Source organism: Apodemus sylvaticus, chromosome 4 (genome assembly GCF_947179515.1).
Source record: "Apodemus sylvaticus chromosome 4, mApoSyl1.1, whole genome shotgun sequence".
Lineage (NCBI taxonomy): Eukaryota > Metazoa > Chordata > Mammalia > Rodentia > Muridae > Apodemus > Apodemus sylvaticus.
In genome coordinates this window covers 147791744-147816408 of record NC_067475.1, presented here as the reverse complement: position 1 = coordinate 147816408, position 24665 = coordinate 147791744, and the positions used below count along the sequence as shown (strand labels likewise).

The 24665-nt window shown below is 42.3% G+C and overlaps 1 pseudogene; it reads left to right on the top strand.

The window, feature by feature from the left end:
- The first annotated feature begins 666 nt into the window (after positions 1–666).
- On the top strand, positions 667–2683 carry LOC127683738 (calponin-3-like; annotated as a pseudogene).
- The last annotated feature ends 21982 nt before the right edge of the window (positions 2684–24665 follow it).

The window sequence follows — 24665 nt, the reverse complement described above, 5'->3', positions numbered from 1 at the left end:
CTTTCTTTCTTTCTTTCTTTCTTTCTTTCTTTCTTTCTTTCTTTCTTTCTTTCTTTCTTTCTTTTGTCTCCACATCCATTCTCCATTTGTTTCACTACAATTTCTTCCTGGAAGGAGAGACTAACATAAACAGAATGTCTGGAATACTCACTAGCCTAATGCTGGGTCTGGTCAGTGAAAGGTACCAGCAAGAGGTAGAAGAACTGAATGAGCAAAAGTGTGGGTTTCTATTTCCAAGTCCTTCCTGTCTAGTCTCACTTCCTGTCAGGGGCTCATTTCTATTCTGCAACATGTCTTTACAACATGATTCTCCTTTGGATCTATGAATAGCAATAGGTTCCAACAATTGCTAATCTTTGTATCCTTTATCAGTTCCACTGACCCAACTGAAGTAGTGGTGATAGATCTTCTTGTTAAGTCTAACACTTTTGAATATAGCACATACCTTCACTACTGCTTTCTGCCCTGGAGCTTGCAAATTCATACTGTTGTACAATGGATGAGTAAAGGAGGCTGATTCCCAACAGAGATGATGATGTTCTCACTGCCAAAACTCTTAGAAGTTGTACACACTACTATACAAATAGATCATCAGATAAATAACAGAACTCCATATAAAGTAAGTACTTCGTGAATTCTAGGAACTTTAAGGACTAAGTTTAGAGGATGATGAGAGTCACGTGTGGGACCAAGGTAGGAAAGGTTTCAGAGAGAATAAGATTTGAACCGGCCTTAAAGGGTGAGTTATAGGCTGGTCAGTCGGGACAGGGCTTGCCTAACATGGCCTGCTTCCATCCTCAGCGGGGCGTAAATCTAGCATGGCGGCACACACATGTAGTGCTAACACTTAGCAGGTGGATACTGGAGATTCAGGAACTTGAAGCTTGTTCTTGACAACACACATAGTTCTAGGCCAGCCTGAGATACATAGAACATGGTTGAGACGGACAGACAGACAGACAGACAGAGACAGAGAGAGAGAGACAGAGAGACAGAGACACAAAGATAGAGAGACACAGAGACAGAGACAGACAGAGAGAGAGAGAGAATGTGACAAAAGTGAGTTACACTTAGGTCAAAGAGAAAAAAGAATGAAAGCAAAAATATACTATTATTGTGAACAAATCATGGGAGAAGGAAAGACACAGGAAGTAAACACATTGACTAAACACTGGTAATTATCTCATTGACTTCTACCAAAGTGTCAGGATTGTTTTAGGTTCTCAGATAAATTGGTTAGATATGGCTCAGCATTTAAGAGCACTGACTGCTCTTTGGAAGGTCCTGAGTTCAAATCCCAGCAACCACATGGTGGCTTACAACTGTAATGGTAATAAGTAAATAAAATCTTTTTAAAAAAATATAAAATGTCCTCTATAGGACTCATGTGCCTCTAGCTAGTAGCATTGTTTTGGTGGTTATAGAACTTTCAGGAAGTGGAGTCTTACTGGAGGAAGTTGGTCACTGACAATTAAGGTTTATAGCTAGCCCTACATTCTATCTGCTTGCTGCTTCCTGACTTGTGACCGGGCTGCTTCTACACCTGTACTTCATGCCCCTGCTATGACTGTATCCCTTTGAAAGCCAAAATAAACCCTTCTTCCCTTAAGTTGCTTCTTCAATATTTAGTCACAGCAACAGAAAATGAACTAATTCAGTTGGTATATCACACACACACACACACACACACACACACACACTGCTGAGCACAGCTCCTTCAGGTAGTCAGAACCATCATGACAAACACTTCAACAAGGGCCCTTCCTATGGACTCTCCACTGAGATCAAGAACAAGATTGCATAACAAGTATGATCATCAGGGGGATATCTGCTCAAGTGGATAGTAGAGGTGACAAGCATTAGCATTTGTACTAGCTTCCAGCCTTGCGTGAAAGATAACATCATCAACAGCGAACTCATAAAAAAATTAAAATAAAATAAATAAAATAAAAAAAGTCAGGCTCTGTAAAGTCAACAAATCCTTACTAAACTGGCCTCAGTTGGAGAGTATCTGAAACTTTATTAAAGCTATGCATGCGTATGGTATGCAGTCCCATGACATATTTGAAGCAAATTACATTTTTGAGAATGGCTATATGATCCAGGTTCAGACTATATTAGTGGCTCTGGCAGGTCTGATGTGAACAAAAGGATTCCATACAACCACTGACATTGGCATTACATGTTCAGAAAAGCAAAACAAGACATTTTTGATGACGGCAAATTAAAGGCTGTCCAAAGTGTAATTGGTTTACAGATGGGAAGCAGCAAGTGTTCCAGCCAGGGTGGGACGTTAGCAGTGAATACCAGAGAGACGTCTACAACAAGAAGCTAACATTACAGCCAGCAGATAAGCCAACCATTTCTCTACAGACAGGTACCAACGACGCTGCTTCCCCCAAAGGAATGAGTGTGTATCGGCTTGGATGAAAACTGTATGACCCCAACTTCTGTGCCTCCCTCCACAAAACCTGCCATTCACAATGAAAGCCAGAGCACAGGAACAACTAGGTTGGAGATCAGTAGTAGTGATGATCAGGCAAAATATCCCTATGAATATCACGGTATTCTTGAGGATGGCCATCCTCAACACAGCAACGCATTGTTATTAGAGTTACACACAGAAGGGCAATATTTAAGTCCATTGTTTTTATTCAGAGAGACCCAAACTAGCCTTGAGTAATTCTTTTCGTGTCTACCTAAAACACTATTTGCTTATTGTACCTTTTAAAACAATACCCTATATACATTCCTTTTTTGTCCTTCTCCATAAATAGTTGCATCTTAGTGCTGGAACAGTTAAATCCCATAGCATAACCAACACCTTGTATATGAAGCGAAGGGGATGCATAGTTCTTTGATTGGAGATCTATGTATCGTTTTACAATCTTATACTTAAACTGATATTTTCAAACAATAAGATACTATTTTTATGTTTTACAGCTTAGTGTGTATCTGGCATGTACACAGAAAACTAAAATGTTGATTTGCTAAATGTGGTCTTTGCCAACTAATCTAAGATGCAGAGTTTAGAACCTGGCACATGGATGTTATTCTGCAGTATTGTCTGGTAAGTTTTAAATAAAGTCACAATTAATGTGTGTCTGTGATTATATGTGTACTCATTCTCTTCCTTAAGCAGTCACAGCCATTTACAAGTGGTGCTTCTAAAAGTGTGTATTAAAAAAAAATGGCTGCGCACATGTAGGTTTGGGTGGTATGCCTGCAGACTTCATTTGTACCAATGTATGACTGTAGAGTTGCTCTGTTTCCTTCAAGTGTATTTATTGCTGCATTTCTCAACATAAACTTATCTCATTGTATTTTGAAAAAATAAATATTTTTGAAAGAAAAAGAATTAGAAAAGATAGATTTCTGTTTGTGTAGTCCAATGTTTCTTTTAATGAGTCTCCTTTAAACACGGTCTCTGGCACAGATGTATGATAGTCTTGTCTCTATCTATTTCAAACATCTGAAATGGCACATGCAGATTAAAATCACCTTATCCTGCTCTGCACACAGACTCTAAGACTGTTTATCAGACCTGTGTGGAAACAGGGAAATGATAAAGGCAGAGGCAGAAAGAACAATTACAGAAAATGCAGCCTGTAAATGTTCAGGTAAATTGAGATGAGTACAAATTATAGAAATGTTGCTGACTACCAAGGAAACAACTATGTAAATCCAGTCACTTCCTGGCTTCCATTGAGAAATCTGAGTACATTTAACACTGAGAGGAGTGTGTGGGGATCCAGCTATTTCGGGCTATTCTGGGCAAGAGCAGCTGTGCTCTGTGTTCTGAAACACACAGCTCAACATTCATAAAGGATGGGATAAGGACGACATGCAAGGTATATTTGAATTGGCAACTTTAAGATTCCGTAAATGTTCTTTCATGCTGGTAACTCATTGCTGATAACAAACATAACAAATATTTGTCATTGAAGAACAGCTTTTCAACTAGCGTGTGAACTGGAATAGGTGGGTATGGAGTTTCCTCACAATAGCCTGGTTCAATTCACTCTCCTCAGCAGAGCAGCTCCCCGGAATTATTGATCCTGATGGTCATGCTTAGAGGAATAGATCAGGGTGGGGATAGATCACAATCCACGTACAATGTGAGTTCCTTCTTAAAGCATGAATGAGATTCCTGGGGAAATTCACATTTCTTTGGAGTTTATCGTTCAACAGTCTGATACTCACATGTAAAGACACTGTCTTTTTAGACTGCCTTTATTTCTGCCAAACAGTTATACTAGGAGCTTTTCAAGTAGACAAACCTTACCTTTGGCCTCACGGAGCTTGCAGAATTGTATACTGAGAATAACCAAGGCACATGAAATAACAAATCTGTAAAAACATGTCAAGAAGATTCTCTCAATGGGAACAGTTCTGACCACCAAGACTCCTTGAAGAATTCCGCTGTGTCTCCAGAAGTGGTTCAATTTGTTGCTTTCAGAAAGCACTTGCCCTTTCATTCCTAAGATACTGGTTTTCAAGGATTCGACACAGCTTGTTTCATGTCCTCCTTCATCCGCATTTCTCTCTGATACAAGATTTTCCCTCCCTGGAGCTCCTACCTTCTGACTCCCTGGCCCTAATTCTTGCCCTGTTCTCTAGAGTTCTATATTAGTCAGGGTTCTCTAGGAGAATAGAATTTATTCTGTTCATCACTAAAGCCCCATATATCATACATTATTTACATATACAAGAATATGTGTGTGTGCATATATGTGTACATATATATATGTATATGATATATGGGGATTTAAAATATGTTAATATATTATATTGTATATTTAGTATATAGAGGTGTTGCCTGTGCCCTGGACAGCTCTCCACCTGATCCTTCCTGCTCTTGGTGGTTGGGGTGAGTTGGCCCAAAGTCAATGACACTGACTCCAGGAGCAGGTGAGAAGCGCTGAAGCAAGCTCATCTGAGCATTGAGGCAAGCACCTTTAATGCCTTCCACCCATGCCCCTATTGGTTCCAAGAAAGTATTGCTTCAGAATAGCAGTTCCTGATTGGCTGGCATTGTCCTGCGCCTGCAATCATTGGGCTCTCAGGCAGTCCTCAATTAGGTCCTCCGCAGGAGAAGCATTTGTAGCTCCACGGCCCCAGCGTTTACATAGAAGCTACCCCGCCATTCCTGCTATATAAAAGGATATATTATATGGATAGCTAACAGGTTATGGTTCAGCTAGTCCAACAATGTATGGATAAGATTGATGAGATCAATGGAACACTCCAGAATCCCATAATGTTCATTCAGTCCACAAGGCTGGATGTTTTAGCTGGTCTTCAGTTGTTGCATGTAATTTTATAAAACCACACTTGCTCCTTGCCCACTGCTACTGCCCAAGCTATGCTCCAAAAGATCAGCTTCCACCAAAGGCTGTCTCACTCAACCTTCCCAGTTAGCTTTGCCAAGCCACCCCACTCTCATGTAGTTCCACCAAGCCACCAGCTTGTGTCTGTCCTGAGAACGCCTCCTGTTCCACCATGCCCATTCCTCCAGCTGCTTTCTCCTCCTGCCCACCTTAGCTGCCGATGGAAAACATCAGACAGCCTTAATATTTTAAAAGTTACCCAGTTAGAGCTAAGAATCTATTGTTCTAAACTCATTGGCTTTCTTATATCAGAATTCGACTGGTGGCGGAGGCCACCACCAGTTCTAATAACCCCCAGCCCTTACACAGTTCATGGGCCTCTCTTCAAGGCCTGGCTGAAAAGCTTCCCACCCTGCCCCCTCCACCCCCCAACCCCAACCCTGTTTCCCTCCTCTTCCTCCTGGGACCCAGAAATCCCACTTTTTTCTCTTCAGTCAATAATAGGCTTCCACCACTTTATTAACATAATCAAGGACCAATTAGGAAAATGACACCTTCACCTACATTCAGTATATGCCAGAATCTCAAAGAAGTAGGCTCTAATGCTAATGAGGGGATGGATTTCACAGTGACAGCAAGAGCAAACAGAACAAAAGGGAGTTAGCAGAAGGTGCAGACCAGATTAAAGGTGAATCTTCCCACCTCAAAAGATCTAAATTAAAGGTATATCTTTCTACCAGAAGAGATTCAAATTGAAATGGGCCTTTCCCTTTAAAAAAAAAAAATCCCTCACCAATGTACTAAGGTGCTGAGGTAATAGAAAAACTGACAAACAGGAATAGCCATCATAAACCTGCCCCTTGCCAAATTGACACCCAATCATATCTCCTTAAGTCATGCCTAATTTCCAAATGAAAATAATAACCAGATCATAATTATGCCCATAAATGTACCCTCTATATGAACATGACATAACTATCCCTCATACAAATACAAACACATAATACATTTTAGAATAAGTGGCAATGTCCCTCGAGGGACATTATTTTAGTATCTCAAACTTAAATCTGATAAACACTGATTTCTCTTAATTGATATTATATTACATGATAGAGAAACCAGAATTTGAAAACACAAATATCTATATAAACATTCTCAACAAAATACCATAGAAACACTCACATTGTTATAATCCTTGTTTCTGCAACTAGTGAACTACCCTTAGCCTGTATATAGAACTACCTTCTTCTGTATTTCTACAGAAAATACCCATTCTGCATTTCCTTCACTCTTACCAAGCACCGTAGTAGATCCTCTTTTCCTGGACATTGATAGTTCATTCTTGATGGGTCTGTACACTTTGCCCTTTGTTATTCTACCTGGATTGTATTATTACAGTTTCCCATCCACTTTAATTGCAAGATAATGGTAACCACAAGAGGTACCACAAATGATCTCCTGCTCTTCAGACATAATCTTTTCTATCTCCATTGATCATGATCTTCTTAGCTCTATTATAGAGAAGCAATCTAATTTCTGATTGTGAATATAGATCTATCACCCTTCTAATACTGTTATTCCTTTTTCTGCCTTTTGCCTTATGGTCATCAGAAGCCCAAAGTGACCATGGGTACATCTGAGCTTCCAGTTTAATGGGTTGTTTGTTGGATCCCTAGCAGGAGTGCTTCTACCTTAAACCCAAAACTTCTAGGCTAGAAGAAATTAAAATAGTGGAAATAGGAAGCAAAAAACTTTACTGGGTTGCTAGTTCCTTATTATTATCATTCATTATCATTATTCTCGTTATCAAATGAGTGGAACTATTCCCTTCCTCACCCTTGATTTATGGACCTATGGATCCTGGCTATGGAAGAAACCATACCAACTATTAGATGCTGATTCAAAGCATATACTGCCTTCTAGAGAGCCCTGCTCTAGTCCTTGAGGCTGCTGTTCCCTTTTTGTCTCTGTAACCTTGACTTCAAAGGTTACTATATTTTTAATCAATCCAGCTGCTTCAGAATGGTGGAAAAAAAATGGAAAAACCAGTGGATTCCATAATCATGTGCCCACTGTTGTACTTTTTTTTTTTAACTGTGAAAATGAGTTCTTTGGTCAGAAGCAATACTGTGTAGAATACCACTACAGTGGATAAGGCATTTTGTAAGTCCAGGAATAACTGTTTTGGCAGAATCATTACCTGCAGGAAAGGCAAATCCATAGCCAGAATAATTATCTACTCCAATAAGGACAAAGCATTGTCTTTTCCATGAAGGAAATGGCTTACTACAGTCAATCTATTACTAGATGGCTGTCTGGTCATCATGGGGAATGCTAGCATATCTGGGATTCAATGGCAGTATCTGATGTTAGCAAATCTGGTACTCAGAAGCAGCTGAACAACACTGAACTCCTCAGAACTTCATTGAGGTACAAGACTCTTGAATCAAAAAAAAAAAATTATTCCCCATCCTCTAATGTGCATATGTATTAACAGTAAGTCCAAAGTAGTAGCTAACTCCTGCTCACATAGTCCAATCAGCATAATGTCATCAATATAGTGGAAAAGCAATATTTTTTAGAACAGACAGGTGACTAAGATCCTAACAGACTATGTTATGACACATAGATGGAGATTTAACTTATTCTTGAGGTATGAAGATATACTGCTGGTCTTGCCAACTGAAAACAAGCTTTATTCCCCTTTACCTATGACTTAGAACTTTTTATTAATGAATAATTTGTTCTTTGCTTTTCGAGTGTTCCGTGATCTATGATTCTTTCCTACTAAGTATACAGTGACATGTGATAGGGCCATGTGCCTATAAACACACAGACACAGATACAGACACACACAGACACAGAGACAGACACACAGAGACAGAGAGACATAGACAGAGACAGAGACAGGTGTGTGTGTGTGTGTATATTTATTCACACACATACACCCCCACCCTTTTTCCATTATTAGGAACTGAAGCCAGGGTTATGCACATTCTCAGCAGGGGCTCTCTCTATATATATTTTTTACCACGTTTTTCTTCTGAAAAGAGTTCTCTTTCTGTAACACAAGCTGACCTAGAACTCTATGTAACCTAGTCTGACCTCAAATTTGCAATAATATTCTTGCCTCTGCCTCCCAGGTGCTAGAATTACAGGAATGAGTCATCTTTTTGGTTTTATTTTTATTAATTTCTTTTGAAACATGACTTTGCTAAGTTGTCTAGGTCTCAAACCTGTGATGCCCTGACTCAATCTTCTAAACATTGGGATTTTGACATACTCCACTTGTAAGACTCTGGGAGCCTTAACTTACTGGAGACCCTCCCTGAGTGAACAGTGTGGAGATAGGAGTCGATGCAAAAAGCAAGAGGAATTTTATTTAATCTAGCATGCTGCGGTCACCATGCACAGGGGGAGAGAACTACCACTCCCAGCTGACATAGCAGTCCTTTATACAGTCCTCAGGGCAGCCACCATTACGCACACTGTAATTGGCAGAACAGTGTTACCTTTAAACTAATCAGTTGTTAGGGAATGAGATAGGTGGCCAACGGTCTTGGAATAACTCTGGGCCTTCCCTAGCTGCAGGAACCTCCCTGTGGTCTGAGGAATGTAATTTAGCCTCTCCCCTCCATCAGGGCAAAGTATTCCATGACCTTTCCAAAGTTCCTGACCTGACCCTTTCACACCAAGCCCAGTTATGCACATCTCTATACCAGCATTAACTATAGCACCATAAATATGAAGGCTGATATATTCTCCTTGAATGATATTTAAATTTTAAAATTCACGTAAGGAAGAAAGATGTACAAATGAAAAACAATACAATTTAACAACACAGAAGAAAGTCAAAGCAGAAGAGAGATTAAAATGAAAATAAAAGGAGAAAAAGTGAACATGTAACAAAGAGATGGGGAGAGTCTTAACAGAAGCTCATTGTGGATCCATGTCCAGCTCATGATTCTATACAAATTCTGTGACAGCAAGAAAGTAAAATGGCCCTACACACTCATCTGACTGAAAAGTTGGTCCCCTGATGGTGGTGCAGTTTCAGGAGGCCCTAGATAGTTTGAAACAAGTACCTAACTGGTAAATAAAGGCCCATAGGGCTAATGTGTTTAAAAGAATTCCCAGTCCTGGCTTGAGGCTGCTTGTGATCTGGCTCTGAGGGAAGTTCCTACCACCAGCAATGGAGCTATAGTCACCATGCCTTGCCTGATACAAAACTAAAAGAAAAAAGAAACCCCTCCTTGCTCCAAAGAATTCTATTCAGCTACTTGGTCTTATGAAGAGAATAGTAACTAATTCAATAAACACAGGATGCCTGATAATGGTGTTATGACAGGCAGCAAGGAGTGGCTTTCTTTTGAAAAAGGCCTGTCTACTGTCTTGGTGCCAAAAAACTAAGGGCTCAAGGCCTGGCATCTCTGACGTTTTTGGCGTGCCCCTATACTTTGTCTCTGACTCTACAGGACTTGACAGAGTCATGTTAATCTCTAGGGAGTGTCTGTCTACCTAACCATTCCTAGTACCTTTCAAAGGCAAAGCCACACAGATAAATCTTGGTCCAAGGAGACAGTTTCTTTGGATTCCAGGAACAAGTTCTGCAGTATAGATACTTTCCAGGTGAAAACAATTATGTATGCCTGCACCCAGAACAGATCTACCCATAAGAACCCGACTGACTGAACACCCCCCCCCACACACACACACACACAGGCTGACTGAACAATCCCCCCTCCCCAGGCATGGCAGAGATTAGCAACTTAATAGGCACATTTAAAACAACAATGGGACTGATGCTGTCATTTACACCAACACCTTTTTATTGAGCAATACCTCTTTCTCCACTACTTCTTCCTCTGTTTAAGCCCAAAGCTGATTACAACTGGATCAACTGACACCCCTCTAACTTCTTTACAACACAATGACTCAATCTCCTTCTCTGCTTTTCTCTGTTGTCTCTTTAGATGTCTTATTGGAATGGATAGAATAGTTTTCCTGGGTTGTCACCCAGAACTTTTACTCATTCACTGGTGTTAAAAATGCTTTCTGGTCTTCTAGTTTCTATCTGCACCTCAGAGCTGACCCTGTGCCACAGCTCTCCATACCCAAATCTGGTCGCCCAGGAGTGCTGACACACCCTAGAGCACAAGTGAGACCACAAATTCTGCTCAAAATCCTGGCCCAAGAGGGACCTGCCCAGAGCCCTCAAGACACAGGAACCAAGGAACAGCCTGGCACAGGATCCGTCTGGTTTCTATCTGCACCCCAGAGCTGACCCTGTGCCACAGCTCTCCATCCACAAATCAGGCCAGGAAAGAGCTGGTCTCCCAGGAGTACTGACACACCCTAGAGCACTGGTGAGAGCACAACTTCTCCTCAAATTCCTGACACAAGAGGGACCTGCCCAGAGCCATCAAGACACAGTATCCAAGGAACACACAGGGATAGGATACTTCTGGTTTCCATCTGCACCCCAGAGCTGACCCTGTGCCACAGCTCTCCATACAAAAATTTCTCCAGAACAGAACTGTCTCCCTGGAGTGCTGACACACAGTCTTATAGCAGGGAAAAGCCACAGTCAGAGACAGCAAGACCAGCTAACACCAGACATAACTAAATGTCAGGAGGCAAGAGCAAGAACATAAGCAACAGAAACCTAGGCTACTTGATATCATCAGATCCCAGTTCTCCCGCCACAACAACGCCTGGATACCCGAAACATACTGGAAAAGTAAGATTTGGATTTAAAACTCACATCTCATGATGCTGATAGAAGACTGTAAGAAAGAAAGAAATAACTCTCTTAAAGACATACAGACAAACACAGGTAAACAGACAGAAGCCCTTAAAGAGGAAATACAAAAATCCCTTAAAGAATTACAGGAAAACACAAACAAATGAAGGAATTGAACAAAACCACCCAGGATCTAAAAATGGAAATAGAAACAATGGAGAAATTACAATGTGAGACAGACCTAGAGATAGAAAACTTAGGAAAGAGATCAGGAGTCATAGATGCAAGCATCACCAACAGAATACAAGAGATAGAAGAGAGAATCTCAGGTACATAAAATACCATAGAAAACATTGACACAACAATCAAGGAAATGCAAAATGCAAAAAATGCCTAACCCAAACATCCAGGAAATGCAGGACACAATGAGAAGATCAAACCTAAGGATAATCAGTATAGAAGAGAGCAAAGATTCCCAACTTAAAGGGGCAGTAAATATCTTCAAAAAATTATAGAAGAAAACTTCCCTAATCTAAAGAAAGAGATTCCCATGAACATACAAGAAACCTACAGTACTCCAAATAGATTGGACTTGAGAAGAAATTCCTCCCATCACAGAATAGTCAAAACATCAAATGCACAAAACAAAGAAAGAATATTAAAAGCAGTAAGGGGGAAAATGTCAAGTAACATATAAGGGCAGACCTGCTATGGATGGGCCTGGTGCTCTTCTTGTGAACCAATCCCCTAATAAATAAAGGAGCCAATCACTGGCCAAGTAGGCAGGACTTCCAAGTTGGATAGAAAAGAGAAGAAGCAGGAGAGAGTTAGGTCTCTTTGGAACCAGAACAGCAAATGGGTAAGATGTAGCTGTTAGAGTTTCCTAGTATAATGGCAGATCCTTGTGGATCTGCCACCAGAGGGATGAGATTTTAATAAGACTTACAAGATTAGGTTTTAGATGTTGCACCCAGAGATTGAGTTACTATTGTTTCTGAGCTAAGTTTGTGTTGCATTTTCTATCATGTAGTGGCTCATCTTGGTTCAAGAGAGAAAGACACAGTAACCAAGCGTGGGTTCGCCTGAGGTGCTCCACAAAGGTTGTGGGGGATTTGAAGCACAGGGTTGGCATGGTGACAACTCACCAGTTGGAACTTAGTGAGCTAGAGATTGTGAGGAGAGATTGTGGAGTTCAAAGTTAGAATCTCCAGGAGATGAAAACAAATACGGACAGCCAGGCTGCCAGGGCAGAGGCACAAGCACTGAACGTGACAGTTCTATTTTTTTAATATTTCACACAGCACAACCTATCAGAATTACACCGGACTTCTCACCAGAGATTATGAAAGCTAGAAGATCCTGAGCAGATATCATACAGACCCTAAGAGAACACAAATGCCAGCCCAGGCTACTATACCCAGCAAAACTCTCAATTACCATAGATAAAGAAACCAAGATATTCCATGTCAAAACCAAATTTACACAATATCTTTCCACAAATCTAGCCTTAAAAAGGATAATAGATGGAAAACTCCAACACGAGGAGGGAAACAGCACCCTAGAAAAATCAAGACACTAATCTTCTTTCAACAAACCCAAAAGAAAAATAGTCACACAAACATAAATCTATCTCTGACAACAAAAATAACAGGAACTATTCCATAATATCACTTATCATCAATAGACTCAATTCCCCAATAAAAGGACATAGTCTAACAGACTAGACACATAAGCAAGACCACCTCAGTGGCAAACACAGATACTACCCAAGAGTAAAAGATTGGAAAACAATTTTCCAAGTAAATGGTTCCAAGAAACAAGCTGGAGTAGCCATTCTAACATCAAGTAAAATCGACTTTCAACCACAAGTTATCAAAAAAGATAAGGAAGGACACTTCATATTCATCAAAGGAAAAATCTACCACGATGAATTCTCAATTCTGAACCCATTATACAACTCACAAACCACATGAAGCTCAAGTGGAAGGAAAACCAAAGAGTGGATGCTTCTGTCCTACTTAGAAGGGGGAAAAATAATCAAGGGAAGTAGAGTGGGAGGGCCTTGGGAGGAAGAGAAGAGGGGGAGGAAAAAAAGAGGGAAAGAATCAGGTATGGGAGGAGATGTACAGAGGGTCAGGAAACTGAACAGAGGTGTGTAGCAATGGGAAATGGGGAACTGGGAGTAGCAACCAGAAAGTCCCAGATGCCAGGAAAACAAGAGTCTCTCAGGACATCACAGGGATAACATTAGCTGAAATAATCCACTAAGGAGAGTGAAAGCCTGTGGAGACATTATCCAAAGGTTAGGCGTGCCCCTCCCCATTGGGGGATGGGACTACCCACCCATCTCCAAAATTTTAACCCAGAATTGTTCCTGTCTGAAGTAAATACAGGGACAGAGTAGAGCAGAGACTGAAGGAAAGGGCATCCAGAGACTGCCCCGCTGCATGTAATCCATCCCACATGGAGACTCCAAACCCAGACACTATTGCTGATGCCAAAAAGTGCCTGCTGGCAGGAGCCTGATACAGCTGTCTCCTGAGAGACTCTACTAGATCCTGACCAATACAAATATGGATGCTTGCAGCCAACGATCAGACTGAGCACAGGGACCCCAATGGAGGAGTTAGGGGATGGACTGAAGGAACAAAAGGGGTCTTATTTGGCATCAATGTGAGAGGAGACCATTAGTCCTGTGAAGGCTTGATGCCCCAGTGTAGGGGAATGCTATGGCACTGAGGCAGGAGTACATGGGTGGGTGGGGGAGAGCACCCTTACAGAGGCAGGGTAAAGGGGCATGGGATAGGGAGTTTGCAGAGGGAAAACTGGGAAAGGGGATAACATTTGAAATGTAAATAAGTAAATAATCCAAATATATATACATATATATATATATATATATATGAGTTGGCTCTCTATCAGCTGGTAGAACCTACCTTCAGTCAAGTCATTTGATCTCTTATTGTCTTTTTTTTTTAATTTTATTCGATATATTTTTTATTTACATTTCAAATGATTTCCCCTTTTCTGGTTCCCCACTCCCCGAAAGTCACATAAGCCCCCTTCCCTCCCTCTGTTCTCCCACCCATCCCTTCCCACTTCCCTGTTCTGCTTTTGTCTTATACAGCTACACTGGATCTTTCCAGAACTAGGGGCCACTCCTCCGTTCTTCTTGTACCTCATTTGAAGTGTGGATTATGTTTTTGATATTCCAGTTTTCCCAGCTAATATCCACTTATTAGTGAGTGCATACCATGATTGATCTTTTGAGACTGGGTTACCTCACTTAGTATGTTCTCCAGCTCCATCCATTTGCCTAAGAATTTCATGAATTCATTGTTTCTAATGGCTGAATAGTACTCCATTGTGTAGATATACCACATTTTTTGTATCCATTCTTCTGTTGAGGGATACCTGTGTTCTTTCCAGCTTCTGACTATTATAAATAGGGCTGCTATGAACATAGTGGAGCATGTATCCTTATTACATGCTGGGGAATCCACTGGGTATATGCCCAGGAGTGGTATAGCAGGATCTTTCGGAAGTGACATGCCCAGTTTTCTGAGGGACTGCCAGACTCATTTCCAGAGTGGTTGTACTAATTTGCAACCCCTGTGTGTGCTGTCATTGTATTTGAGAGTTCATATGTTTATCAATCCTGTTGTGTCTGAAAGACACTGCTTCCTTGGAGCTTTCCACTACTTACTACTCTAACAATCTTTCTGCCTCTTCTTTTACATAAATCTCTGTTGTACAAAGAGGACAGGGATTTTACTTAAAATACCCTACTTAGGACTGAGTACTCCAAAGTCTCTCAATCTCTGTACATAATCCAGTTGTAGATCTCTATGTTAGTTCACATCTATTCCAAGAAACGTCTCTGATGAGGGTTCAGTGATGTTGTGAGCTACATTCATATCAATATGTTCCTTTACCAAAATAATAGTACTAGTACTAGGTTTCCCCTTAGTCTTATAACCTGTCTAGTCTCAGATTCTTGGCTATTTCAGCAGTGGCATACATAGCTTCAATCTCATAGAGTAGGCCGTAAATTCCACCCAAATATGGTTGGTTTCTCCATAATCTTTGTGCCACAGCTACACCAGTATATCTTGCAGGTAGGTCTCCATAATAGGTTTCAGGATTTGTACCTGGATAATATTAATTAATTTTTTTTCTCCTCCAGTGCCATTTATAAGTACGTTCCAGAACCATGAATATTATTCTTAAAGGTGAAGGTTCTATTTGGGTACCAGCTTGATTTTTTTTCCAGGTTCACTGACAAAACAATGTTGTGTCTTCAGCAATAGGGCTTAGGTTATAAAGAGCAAGCAATAGCCTTGACAAAAGCCTGATGCTTGGAGAAGGGTGGTCTATGAGACCCCTGTTACCAATGAATCAACAATATATACCCCAATCCTTGAATTGGAGGTTTTCTTTGGTAGCATAAAAAAAAGTATAGTTAGGCCATTGTATCTCTATTATATTATATAACTGTGTTTAAATCTCTTTTATATATGTATCTATTTTAAGAGGCCTCGACAGTAGAAAGTTTCTCTATGGCTTTTCAAAAGGCTTTTAATATTAGTTGTCCTACCCCATTTCCTCTTCTTTACCCTCACTGATTTAACCAAACTATGGTTTCACTAAAGGGCATATGAAAGTCTTCATAATTAACTGAGTGGAAGAAAGAAAACATGACCTCACATTAGAGAGGTAAATACCACAAGTATTAATGGTTATCTCTGGAAGGTGGAGGTAGACTGAGTAATCTTGCTTTGGGTTAGATTTGGTTGGATTTAGCTAGATTGTGTGTGTGTGGGTGTGTGTATGTGTGTGGGTATGGGTGTGTGTGTGTGTGTGTGTGAGAGAGAGAGAGAGAGAGAGAGAGAGAGAGAGAGAGAGAGAGAGAGAAACAGAGAGAGAAACAGAGAGAGAGAGAGAGAGAGATGAAATTGCAGCTCAGAGGGGAAAAAGTCCACATAGAAGTAAGTAAAAGAAGAAATCTCCCTGAGACACTCTTACTAAGGCCTTGTGCAAATTTTCAGGGGATCCCACATTTCAGATCACTTTAAAATAAGAGAACTGTCAGGGGTTAGAATAGTCTAAACCTGATCTATTTCCAACCCAGGGCAAATGGCAATCAAACCTTAAGAGATTTTTAAATCTTTCTTCTATTGTGTTGTTAACTTAAACTTAGTATTTCAAAAAGTTACTTTATTAGGAAATAAATCCAAGCAGTCTGATGTCAGAGCTTTTGTGATAGATATGTCATATGGGGCCTTGAAGGGAGGAGGCAAGTAGCCATATTCCAGCATAGCATAGTTAAAGTAAATACCGGTTATATGGGCTGTACCCCAAACCCAGCATATTCCAAGGCTTCTAATTTCTAAGCTCAAGGCAGACCACACAGAGCTTTGCCTTCTGTCTACTACCCCAGCCTGTTCCTGCACATTCTGTTTCTTCCCCTTGTCTGGATCTTCACTTCGCTTGTCAAGCAAGCATCTTAAATCTATCATATTATGCTAAAGACTTTTAAGCCCCTACAGTGATAAACCACAAATTGATTTGTGGATGTAAAATATATCTCTTTTCTGAGAAAAAGAAGTGATCTGAATTAAAAAAAAAAAAAAAAAAAAAAAAAAAAAAAAAAAACAAAACTAAGCAGAATAGGTACCAGTATCACTCTATTCAAGAAGCAAAGACAGAAGTAGGCAGAATTGCTGACCTGTATTCTGGAAGTAAGGCTTGGGGAAGGTAGGTTGTTGGTCTAACAGCCATGATAACAACAGTTCTGAGACAAAAAAGTAAGAGAAAGTTTGATTTCTGTTTCTAAGTGATTTAGTAGTAAGTATATGAGGTAGAGTTTTGGGGATCCTCTCTGCTTTCTGTGCTCTCATTCCATCATTGATGCTCCCCAATTCAAAAACAGGCTCCTCAAGAGCAGACTCTCCCCTTGTGGGTCTGCATTCTGCCCCACTTCTGGTGTATGGAAGCACCCCTGGGGAGGTGAAGGAAAGTGTGCTTGACTTTGTTTATCCTGCACTACCACCATAAGGTGCTGGGCTTTAGCGAAGCACTCTGAGGTGGGAAATACAGCTAAGAATGTGGGAGGCTGAGGTTCCCAAGATTCTGAGCATCCAGTCACTGCTGGGAAACCACACTGAGGAGTCAGAACAAATGGTTGTGGATTCACTGGCCTATAAAGATGAACCCAGGACAAGGGGCTCCCAAACTCCTGGATATGGAAGCTCCACTGAGTCTCAAAGAATTGGGAACTCAGTTAGGTGCCCATGGGTTAAGGATGATGATGAGTAAAGGACTAGGGAAATGCAGGCTCCAGCTTAGCTCACTGGAGATTGTCCTTAGCTTAGTGGCGGTTTTGTCTGGGAATGCAGAGAGGCCCTCTTTGGGAGACTTAGGCTGTGGCTTAGTAGTGGAAGACTTTCTCTGTGCTCCCCCCACGGCAGTTCTAAATGGAGTGCTTGGGAGTACATCATGGTCTGTTATGGTCCAAGCAAAAAGCAAGGGTATTTGAAGAATTTAGTCCTGGAAAGCATCCTTTAAATCAGAAGTTATCTGTGTTGTACTGAGAAAAGCAGAAGAAAAAGTTAAAGATTTATCTGTTTCAGATGGCTGAGGAAGAAAATATCATATTAATTACGTATCTGGGAAAGGCAATAACAGCTTCTCTATAAAAGGAAACTAGTTATTAATTAAGGATTAAATAATGGTTATCAGCATTGTTGGTTTGACCTACAGGAGTAGATTAAAGATGATTTTTGAAACTTAAAAGAAGGTTTAAACAAATTGAAATTTTTTAGGACAAATTTAGGTTAGAAGGCATAAATGCTACAAGAAAAAAATAAACATTTAAATAAAGAAGCATGAAAGATTGGGGGTTAAGGGTTTCAGGTGTTGTTGTTGTTTTTTTTTTTTTTTTAATTCTCGGAAAATCTTATCGATTGACCTTTCTTGGCTGGCTCGGTTTGCCTAGGTGAAGAGGGGAGATGCCTGCTCTGTTCTCTAGCAGTTATGTTCCCTTAATCCCCCACACACACTTGTTTAATTCTTGGCTGGAATTGTGAGAAGGCAGGTGGGCAGTAGGAGAGAGGGAGCATGCTCCTGCAGCTGGGCTGCAAGACTCGGGGACAGGAGGAAATCAGAGACCAAGTTGAGTCTGAAATAAGATCTGGAGAGTGCTATTAAAAGTCAAAGGGGTTGAAACTCAGGAGCATAAAGCAAAGGAATAAAGCAGGGGGTGGGAGAGGGGAGTAGGGATCAGGAGATAGAGAGAAAAGGGTCAGGGAGAGAAGAGAGTCAGAGACAGAGAAGTGAGTGGTGAAGGTGGTAGAGAAGAGGAGGGAAATGCCAGGGTCTTTTAAACTAGTGTCCGGAGTTACTCACAGTCCTTGTTTAGTCGGCATTCTAGTGTGGGTCTGCTTGGGTCAATAGTGGGGACCTGTTGCAGGAGCCAGTTGTGGATCCATGTTTTGCCCCACGCTAGGGTGCTGGACACGGACACTTGGGCAGGTAGACTCTGGCAAACCTTAACTTACCCCAGACCCCTGAGTGAAAAATGTGGAGACAGGAATCAATGCAAAAGCAAGAGGAATTTTATTTAATCCAGCATGCTGGGGTGGCCCTGAACATGGGGAGAGAATGGCCATACATAGCCTGTCCAGCCTGTCTTTATACAGTCTTCAGGGCAGCCGCTGTCACACACAAGGTGATGGGCAGAACAGTGTAACTTTGAACTGATTGGTCTCTAGGGAACGAGGTAGGTGGCCAACAGTCTGATCTGTGAATGTGTCCACACTCTCAGGTCTGCCCCACCATCCTAGCCCCCCACCCCCATGGTCTGTGGAATGTTAATTAGCCTCTCCCTTCCTGAGAGGCAAGTGTTCCATGACCTTTCCAAAGTTCCTGAGCTGACCTCTTGATTTCCCCCTCTTCTTTGTGCATGCTTCAATCCTGAAGCAATTGCTAGTATTCTGATAGCTCATATTCCTGGACTTTTGTATCTAGTTCTTTGTATCTCTGCTTTGAGATCACTAACTGTACTGTACCTATGGGTTTCTTATCAATAGTGACCAAGTAGTTCAAAATGTAGGGGCCAGAGCTATTTGTAACTATATATTCCTGACTTAACTTCCGAAAAATTGGCCTCTCAGTATACTCCAGGCCTTTCTCCCCTATGTCTTTTGCCCTGTTCTCTCTTGGCAGAATAAGCATTTACTTGCTGGCATACCTTACACTGTTCTACTATCTCTCTGGCCCAGAAACTTAAGTCTATTATGTATACTTTAGGTCCCTTGATGGCCTGGACAAGATTTTTAATCCCCTACATGAGTGCATCTGTGCATTTGGCCTAGTAGGTCTTTTGCTTACTCTCTGAAGAGTATAGTTCTCCCTCCTTGTTGCACCATTGTCCTTTCTTTTCTTAGTAATAGTAGGATGGCTAGCAATCTGAGTCGACTTTTCTTCAGTATATTCTAAGTGAGGCCATCCCTTAGTCCAGTCCCTTTCCCAGCAGGAGTCTCTTGCAGGCCCATAACTGGGATAGGCTCCTGCATAGCCACTTTTGGAACCACTTGATCTGTTGGGTTGTTGCCCACTGAGTCTCTTCCCTTCTGATGTCCTGAGCATCACAGGAATAATAATCACAGTTTCTGGCTTCTTTAGGGCATCTAAAAGGTCCAAGACTTCCTGTTTGTTGCCTCTGATGTGAGCAGTACTCTTGGCATATATCCTTGTGGACATGGGCTGTGGCAAAGGCATACCTGCTATCCATGTGGATGTTAATTTTTTTGCTGACTCCAAATTCCAAGGCCTTGATGAGGGCAATTAGCTCCACTTTCTGCATCAACATGCCAGAAGGTAGAGGTTCTGCCCTGATAACACCAACCAAAGCAGCAGCCGCTCATCTCTGACCTTCATGGAGAAAACAGCTCCCATCTGTAAACCAGGTAGCCTCAGCTTTCAGCAGGGGTCAGTCAGAGAGTTCTGTCCTTTTTTTTTTTTTTTTTTTTTTTTTTTTTGGTTTTTTGGATTTGGTTTTTTTTGAGACAGTGTTTCTCTGTATAGCCCTGGCTGTCCTGGAACTCACTCTGTAGACCAGGCTGGCCTCAAACTCAGAAATCTGCCTGCCTCTGCCTCCCAGAGTGGTCGGATTACAGGTGTGCACCACCACAGCCCAGCTGAGGTCTGTCCTTTTGGGCCAGTTAGCTATGGTCTATCAGGCAGGAAATACATCTGGGCTCCCATTTTGGTGTGTATGCCTCACCCTAACAGGGGGTAGGGACAGTCTGGGGTGACCCCAAATGAATAGGATACCTGGTCCATTCCTAGGTCCACTATTCTTTGGGTAATCCATGAATACATTTTGGTGCCAATGGCTTCTTGGACACAAGATATTTTCTTGGAAATGGGGCCATTGGCTTATAGGACCAAGTGTGGAGCCCCTGTGTCCACCAAGAATTGAGTGGTTTTCCCTTCCACTCTCAGAATTACCCTGTGTTTGGGGAAGGAGTCTGAAACCCATCTCCCCTAATCACTTCACCCAGGGCTAACACCTTTGCCATTTGGGGACATTTTTCTCAAAGCCTGGGACTTCCTGTTCCTGACTTCAGTTTGGTAGAGCACTCTCTGACCCAGTGGCCTTTCTTCTTACAGTATGCATACTGATCCTTTTCAAGGGGTTTTCTGTCTCTCTTTTGTTGGAGTCTCTCTTCTCTACTTTCCCTAACTACTGTAGGCAGGACTCTGTAGATTCCTTTCCTGTCACTTTCCTTTCTTTCATTTTTCTGTTCCTTTTTCTCCTCTATATCCCTGTAATGGTAGACTTTCTCAGCAACCTGCACTAAATCCCTCAAAGACTTGTCTTTCTAGCCTCTGAAGCTTTTTCCTGTTATCTCTACTAGCCTGGTCTATAAAAACCATTGTCCCAGTAGTTTTATGATCCTTTCCCCTTGGGATATAGGGTGTATATTGGTGGAATGCCTCTATAAGTGAGAGACACCAACTCTAGATTTTTACAAAGTGCAACTTAGAAAACCGTCAACCTTAAGATAGCACTCCCCCAACCCCACCCCCGACTTCAAAGCCTAGCACTTCCCTGGGCTTCAAGGACTAGCACCTGGGCTTCAAGGACTAGCACTCCCCAACCCAGCTTCAAGGACTAGTGCCCCATCCCCTCTCAAACCCAAGGTAACCTATAACCTTCCTCTGAGCCATAAATTGCTGCTGATCTCCCCATTCCTTATGACATAGATCACTGCCTGAGCATCCCCTCCCCTTTTTCTTTATAGTCTTCTTTAAAAACCCACAAGAGCAGCTGTGTGGGGTCCAAACTCCTCTGCCCTTGCTCGGGACAAGAGGGCAGGCCCCAGTGCACTGGAGAATTAAGCCTCATGTGTTTGCATCAAGAACAGTCTCTTGTGAATTTTTGGGGGCGTCGTCCTATCCCGAGACTTGAGTAAGGATTTCCCAGAATATGGGAGTCTTTCATTTGGGGGCTCGTCTGGGATTTGCAACCACCCAAATTCTCGGAGACCCCCCTTGGAGGTCTTTTTTTTTTTTTTTTTTTTTTTGTCTTTGTCTATGTCCTTGTCTGTCAGCTGTTTCTGAAACTGGTGAATCTGGTATTTTTTTGATTTGTAGTCGCCCATGCTCACGAGAGCAAGGAATTCTCCGTCCAGGATATAGGGGAGGGTTATTGACAGATGTGTCAAGAGATAACCGACTGTCACCCTGGGAGATGTCCCAGAAGATCTGGGGGAGTTCTGAGGATGCTCAGAGAGTTCCCATCTGAGTGCCGACCTGGAACCCGAATCTCTCCTAGAGAGGAGATATTTCATGTCCTCTCAACCATCTGATTCTCTTTCCTGGTGTTGGAAGTCCCGCAAGAGGCAGGCTCTAGTCTCGGCTCTCGTGGTCTTTTTGAGTGTTCTGTTTGTGGTTTGTGTGACTTGGACGATAGGACGCACTGTTAGCACTCCTCTCAGTCAAACTCTTGATCACTGGACTGAAATTAAAAATAGGGCACACAATCTGTCTATAGAAGTTAAGAAGGGATTATGGAGAACATTTTGTTCTTCAGAATGGCTGGCATATGACGTCAGCTGGCCTCTGGAGGGTACACTTGACCTGACTGTGATTTCTGCCATCAAAGACATTGTTTTTCAGAAGGGACCTGGATCTCATCCTGATCAAGTACCTTATATTTTTGTTTGGGAGAATTTGGCCCAAGATCCTCCATCCTGGTTAAAGCCTTGATCTTAGGAAAATAAGCCAGGCTCCTAGTGCTCCACGACTCAGAGCAGGAAACAAAAGCAAACACAGCAGAGATGGAGCCCGAGCCACCCCAGCAGCCTGCCCAGGCAGCCCACACCACCCATGCTGCCTGCCCTGCCTGGGCCGCCTGAGCCACCACACAAAACGGCGGAGTCAGAGAGTCTGCACTAGCAGACAGAATCCAACTCTCACCCCCCCCACAAGATTTATCCTGAGATTGAGCCCCCAAAATGGCCTGGTACCCCGCCTCCTTATCCCCTCCCTATACCCCCTCAGAATTCTCAACAGAGCACGTTGGAAGAACAACAAAGGGACAAGCCACCAGATCGGATGTGCTCAGAGCCCCGGGGAGCAGATGTAACTACAATGTTGCCTCTGCATGCATATGGCCCTCTACCGGCCAACCCTGAACAATTACAAACCACTCCCCTTTCTCAGAAAATCCCTCTAGCCTTATAGGTTTGATAAAATCTCTCATGTTCTCACCAGCCCACCTGGGATGACTGTCAATAGCTTTTACAGGTCCTTTTTATCACTGAAGAGAAGAAAAGAATCCTGCTAGAGGCACGAAAGAACGTGCCAGGAAACAGTGGTCAACCAACTCAACTTACAATACCTCTAAAGGTAAGGGGAGGCTGATGTTCTATCGCCGGGCTCTCATGGCAGGTTTCAAGGGTGGCCAGGAGACGCCCCACCAATTTAGCTAAGGTAAGAGAAGATTACAACGTCTAGAGGGTCTGCAAACAGTATCCTTGCAGGACCTAGTTAAGGAAGCAGAGAAAGTGTACCATAAGAGGGAGACTGAAGAAAACAAGAGAGAAAGGAAAGAAGCAGAAGAGACGATAGATGGGATAAAAGGTAGGAAAGGAGTTTGACAAGGATTTTGGCACAGTAATAAGTGACAGGGAGGCATATAGAACAGATCAAGGAAACAGACAGACAGGGTACCTGGGCAACACAGGGCCAAGAAGACCCCAGAACTCTGGAGGACAACCTGTAGCCAAGGACCAATGTGCATATTGCAAAGAGAAGGGACTTTGGGCAAGCGACTGCCCCAAGAAGAAACCGGGTGCAAAACCACCCAAGGTTCTCACTCTAAAAGATAGTGACTAGGGGGGACAGGGCTTGGACCCCTTCCCCAAGCCTAGGGTAACCCTAACTGTGGAGGTGACCCCTACAGACTTCCTTGTTGACACTGGAACAGAATTTTCAGTTTTAAAAAAACATTAAAAAATAATAAATAAATAAATAAACAAACCATAATAATTGGGGCCACTGGCCAGAAACCATACTCTTGGACCACTGAGAGAAAAGTTGATCTGGGAAAGGGTCAAATAACTCACTCTTTCCTCGTCATCCCTGAGTGCCCCATGCCATTATTGGGGAGGGATTTATTATCAAAATTAAAAGCTCAAATAAGTTTTTCCTCAAAGGGAGCTATAGTCAATTGGCAGACCCCCCACTTCTATGATTTTAGATTTAAAACTAGAGGAAGAATACAGATTGCATGAGCCTCCAGCCTCACCAGGCAAAACCCTGGATAGAGCATAGGTCAAGAAGTTCCCCAGAGCATGGGCAGAGATGGCGGGCATGAGAGAGGCCAAATGAGTGCCCCCCTCATTATAAGCCTAAAGACTGATACAATCCCCATTGGGGTACAACAATACCCCATGAGCAGAGAGGCCTGAGAGGGCATCAGACCACACATCCAAAGACTCCTGAGACTAGGTATTCTAGTTTCTTTTCAGTCTCCCTGGAACATTCCGTTGCTGCCAATTAGGAAGCCTGGCACTAATGATTACCAGTCAGTACAAGATCTAAGAGAAGTTAATAAACGAGTGCAGGATATCACCCCACTGTCAGCCAGCTCAACCTGCTCAGTTCTCTCCCTCCTGACTGATATTGGTATACGGTTCTGGACTTAAAGGATGCATTCTTTTGCCTGAGACTACATTCTACCAGTCAGGCAATCTTTGCCTTTCGAATGGAGAGACTCAGATTCGGGACAGGCTGGACAATTGACTTGGATGTGTCTGCCCAGGGAGTCAAGAACTCCCCTACTCTTTTTGATGAAGCCCTCCATTGGGATTTGGCTTTGTTCAGTATGTAGACATCCTGGTGGAAGAAACTGAAAACGGAAGAACCTCACCAACCAGCCTTTGCCAGGATGCCCTAATTGGTACACGGGTGGCAGCAGCTTCATGGTTAAAGGTAAGTGGAAAGCCGGGGCGGCGATGGTGGATGAGAAACGGACCATCTGGGCTAGCAGTTTGCCTGAAGGAACGTCAGCTCAAAAA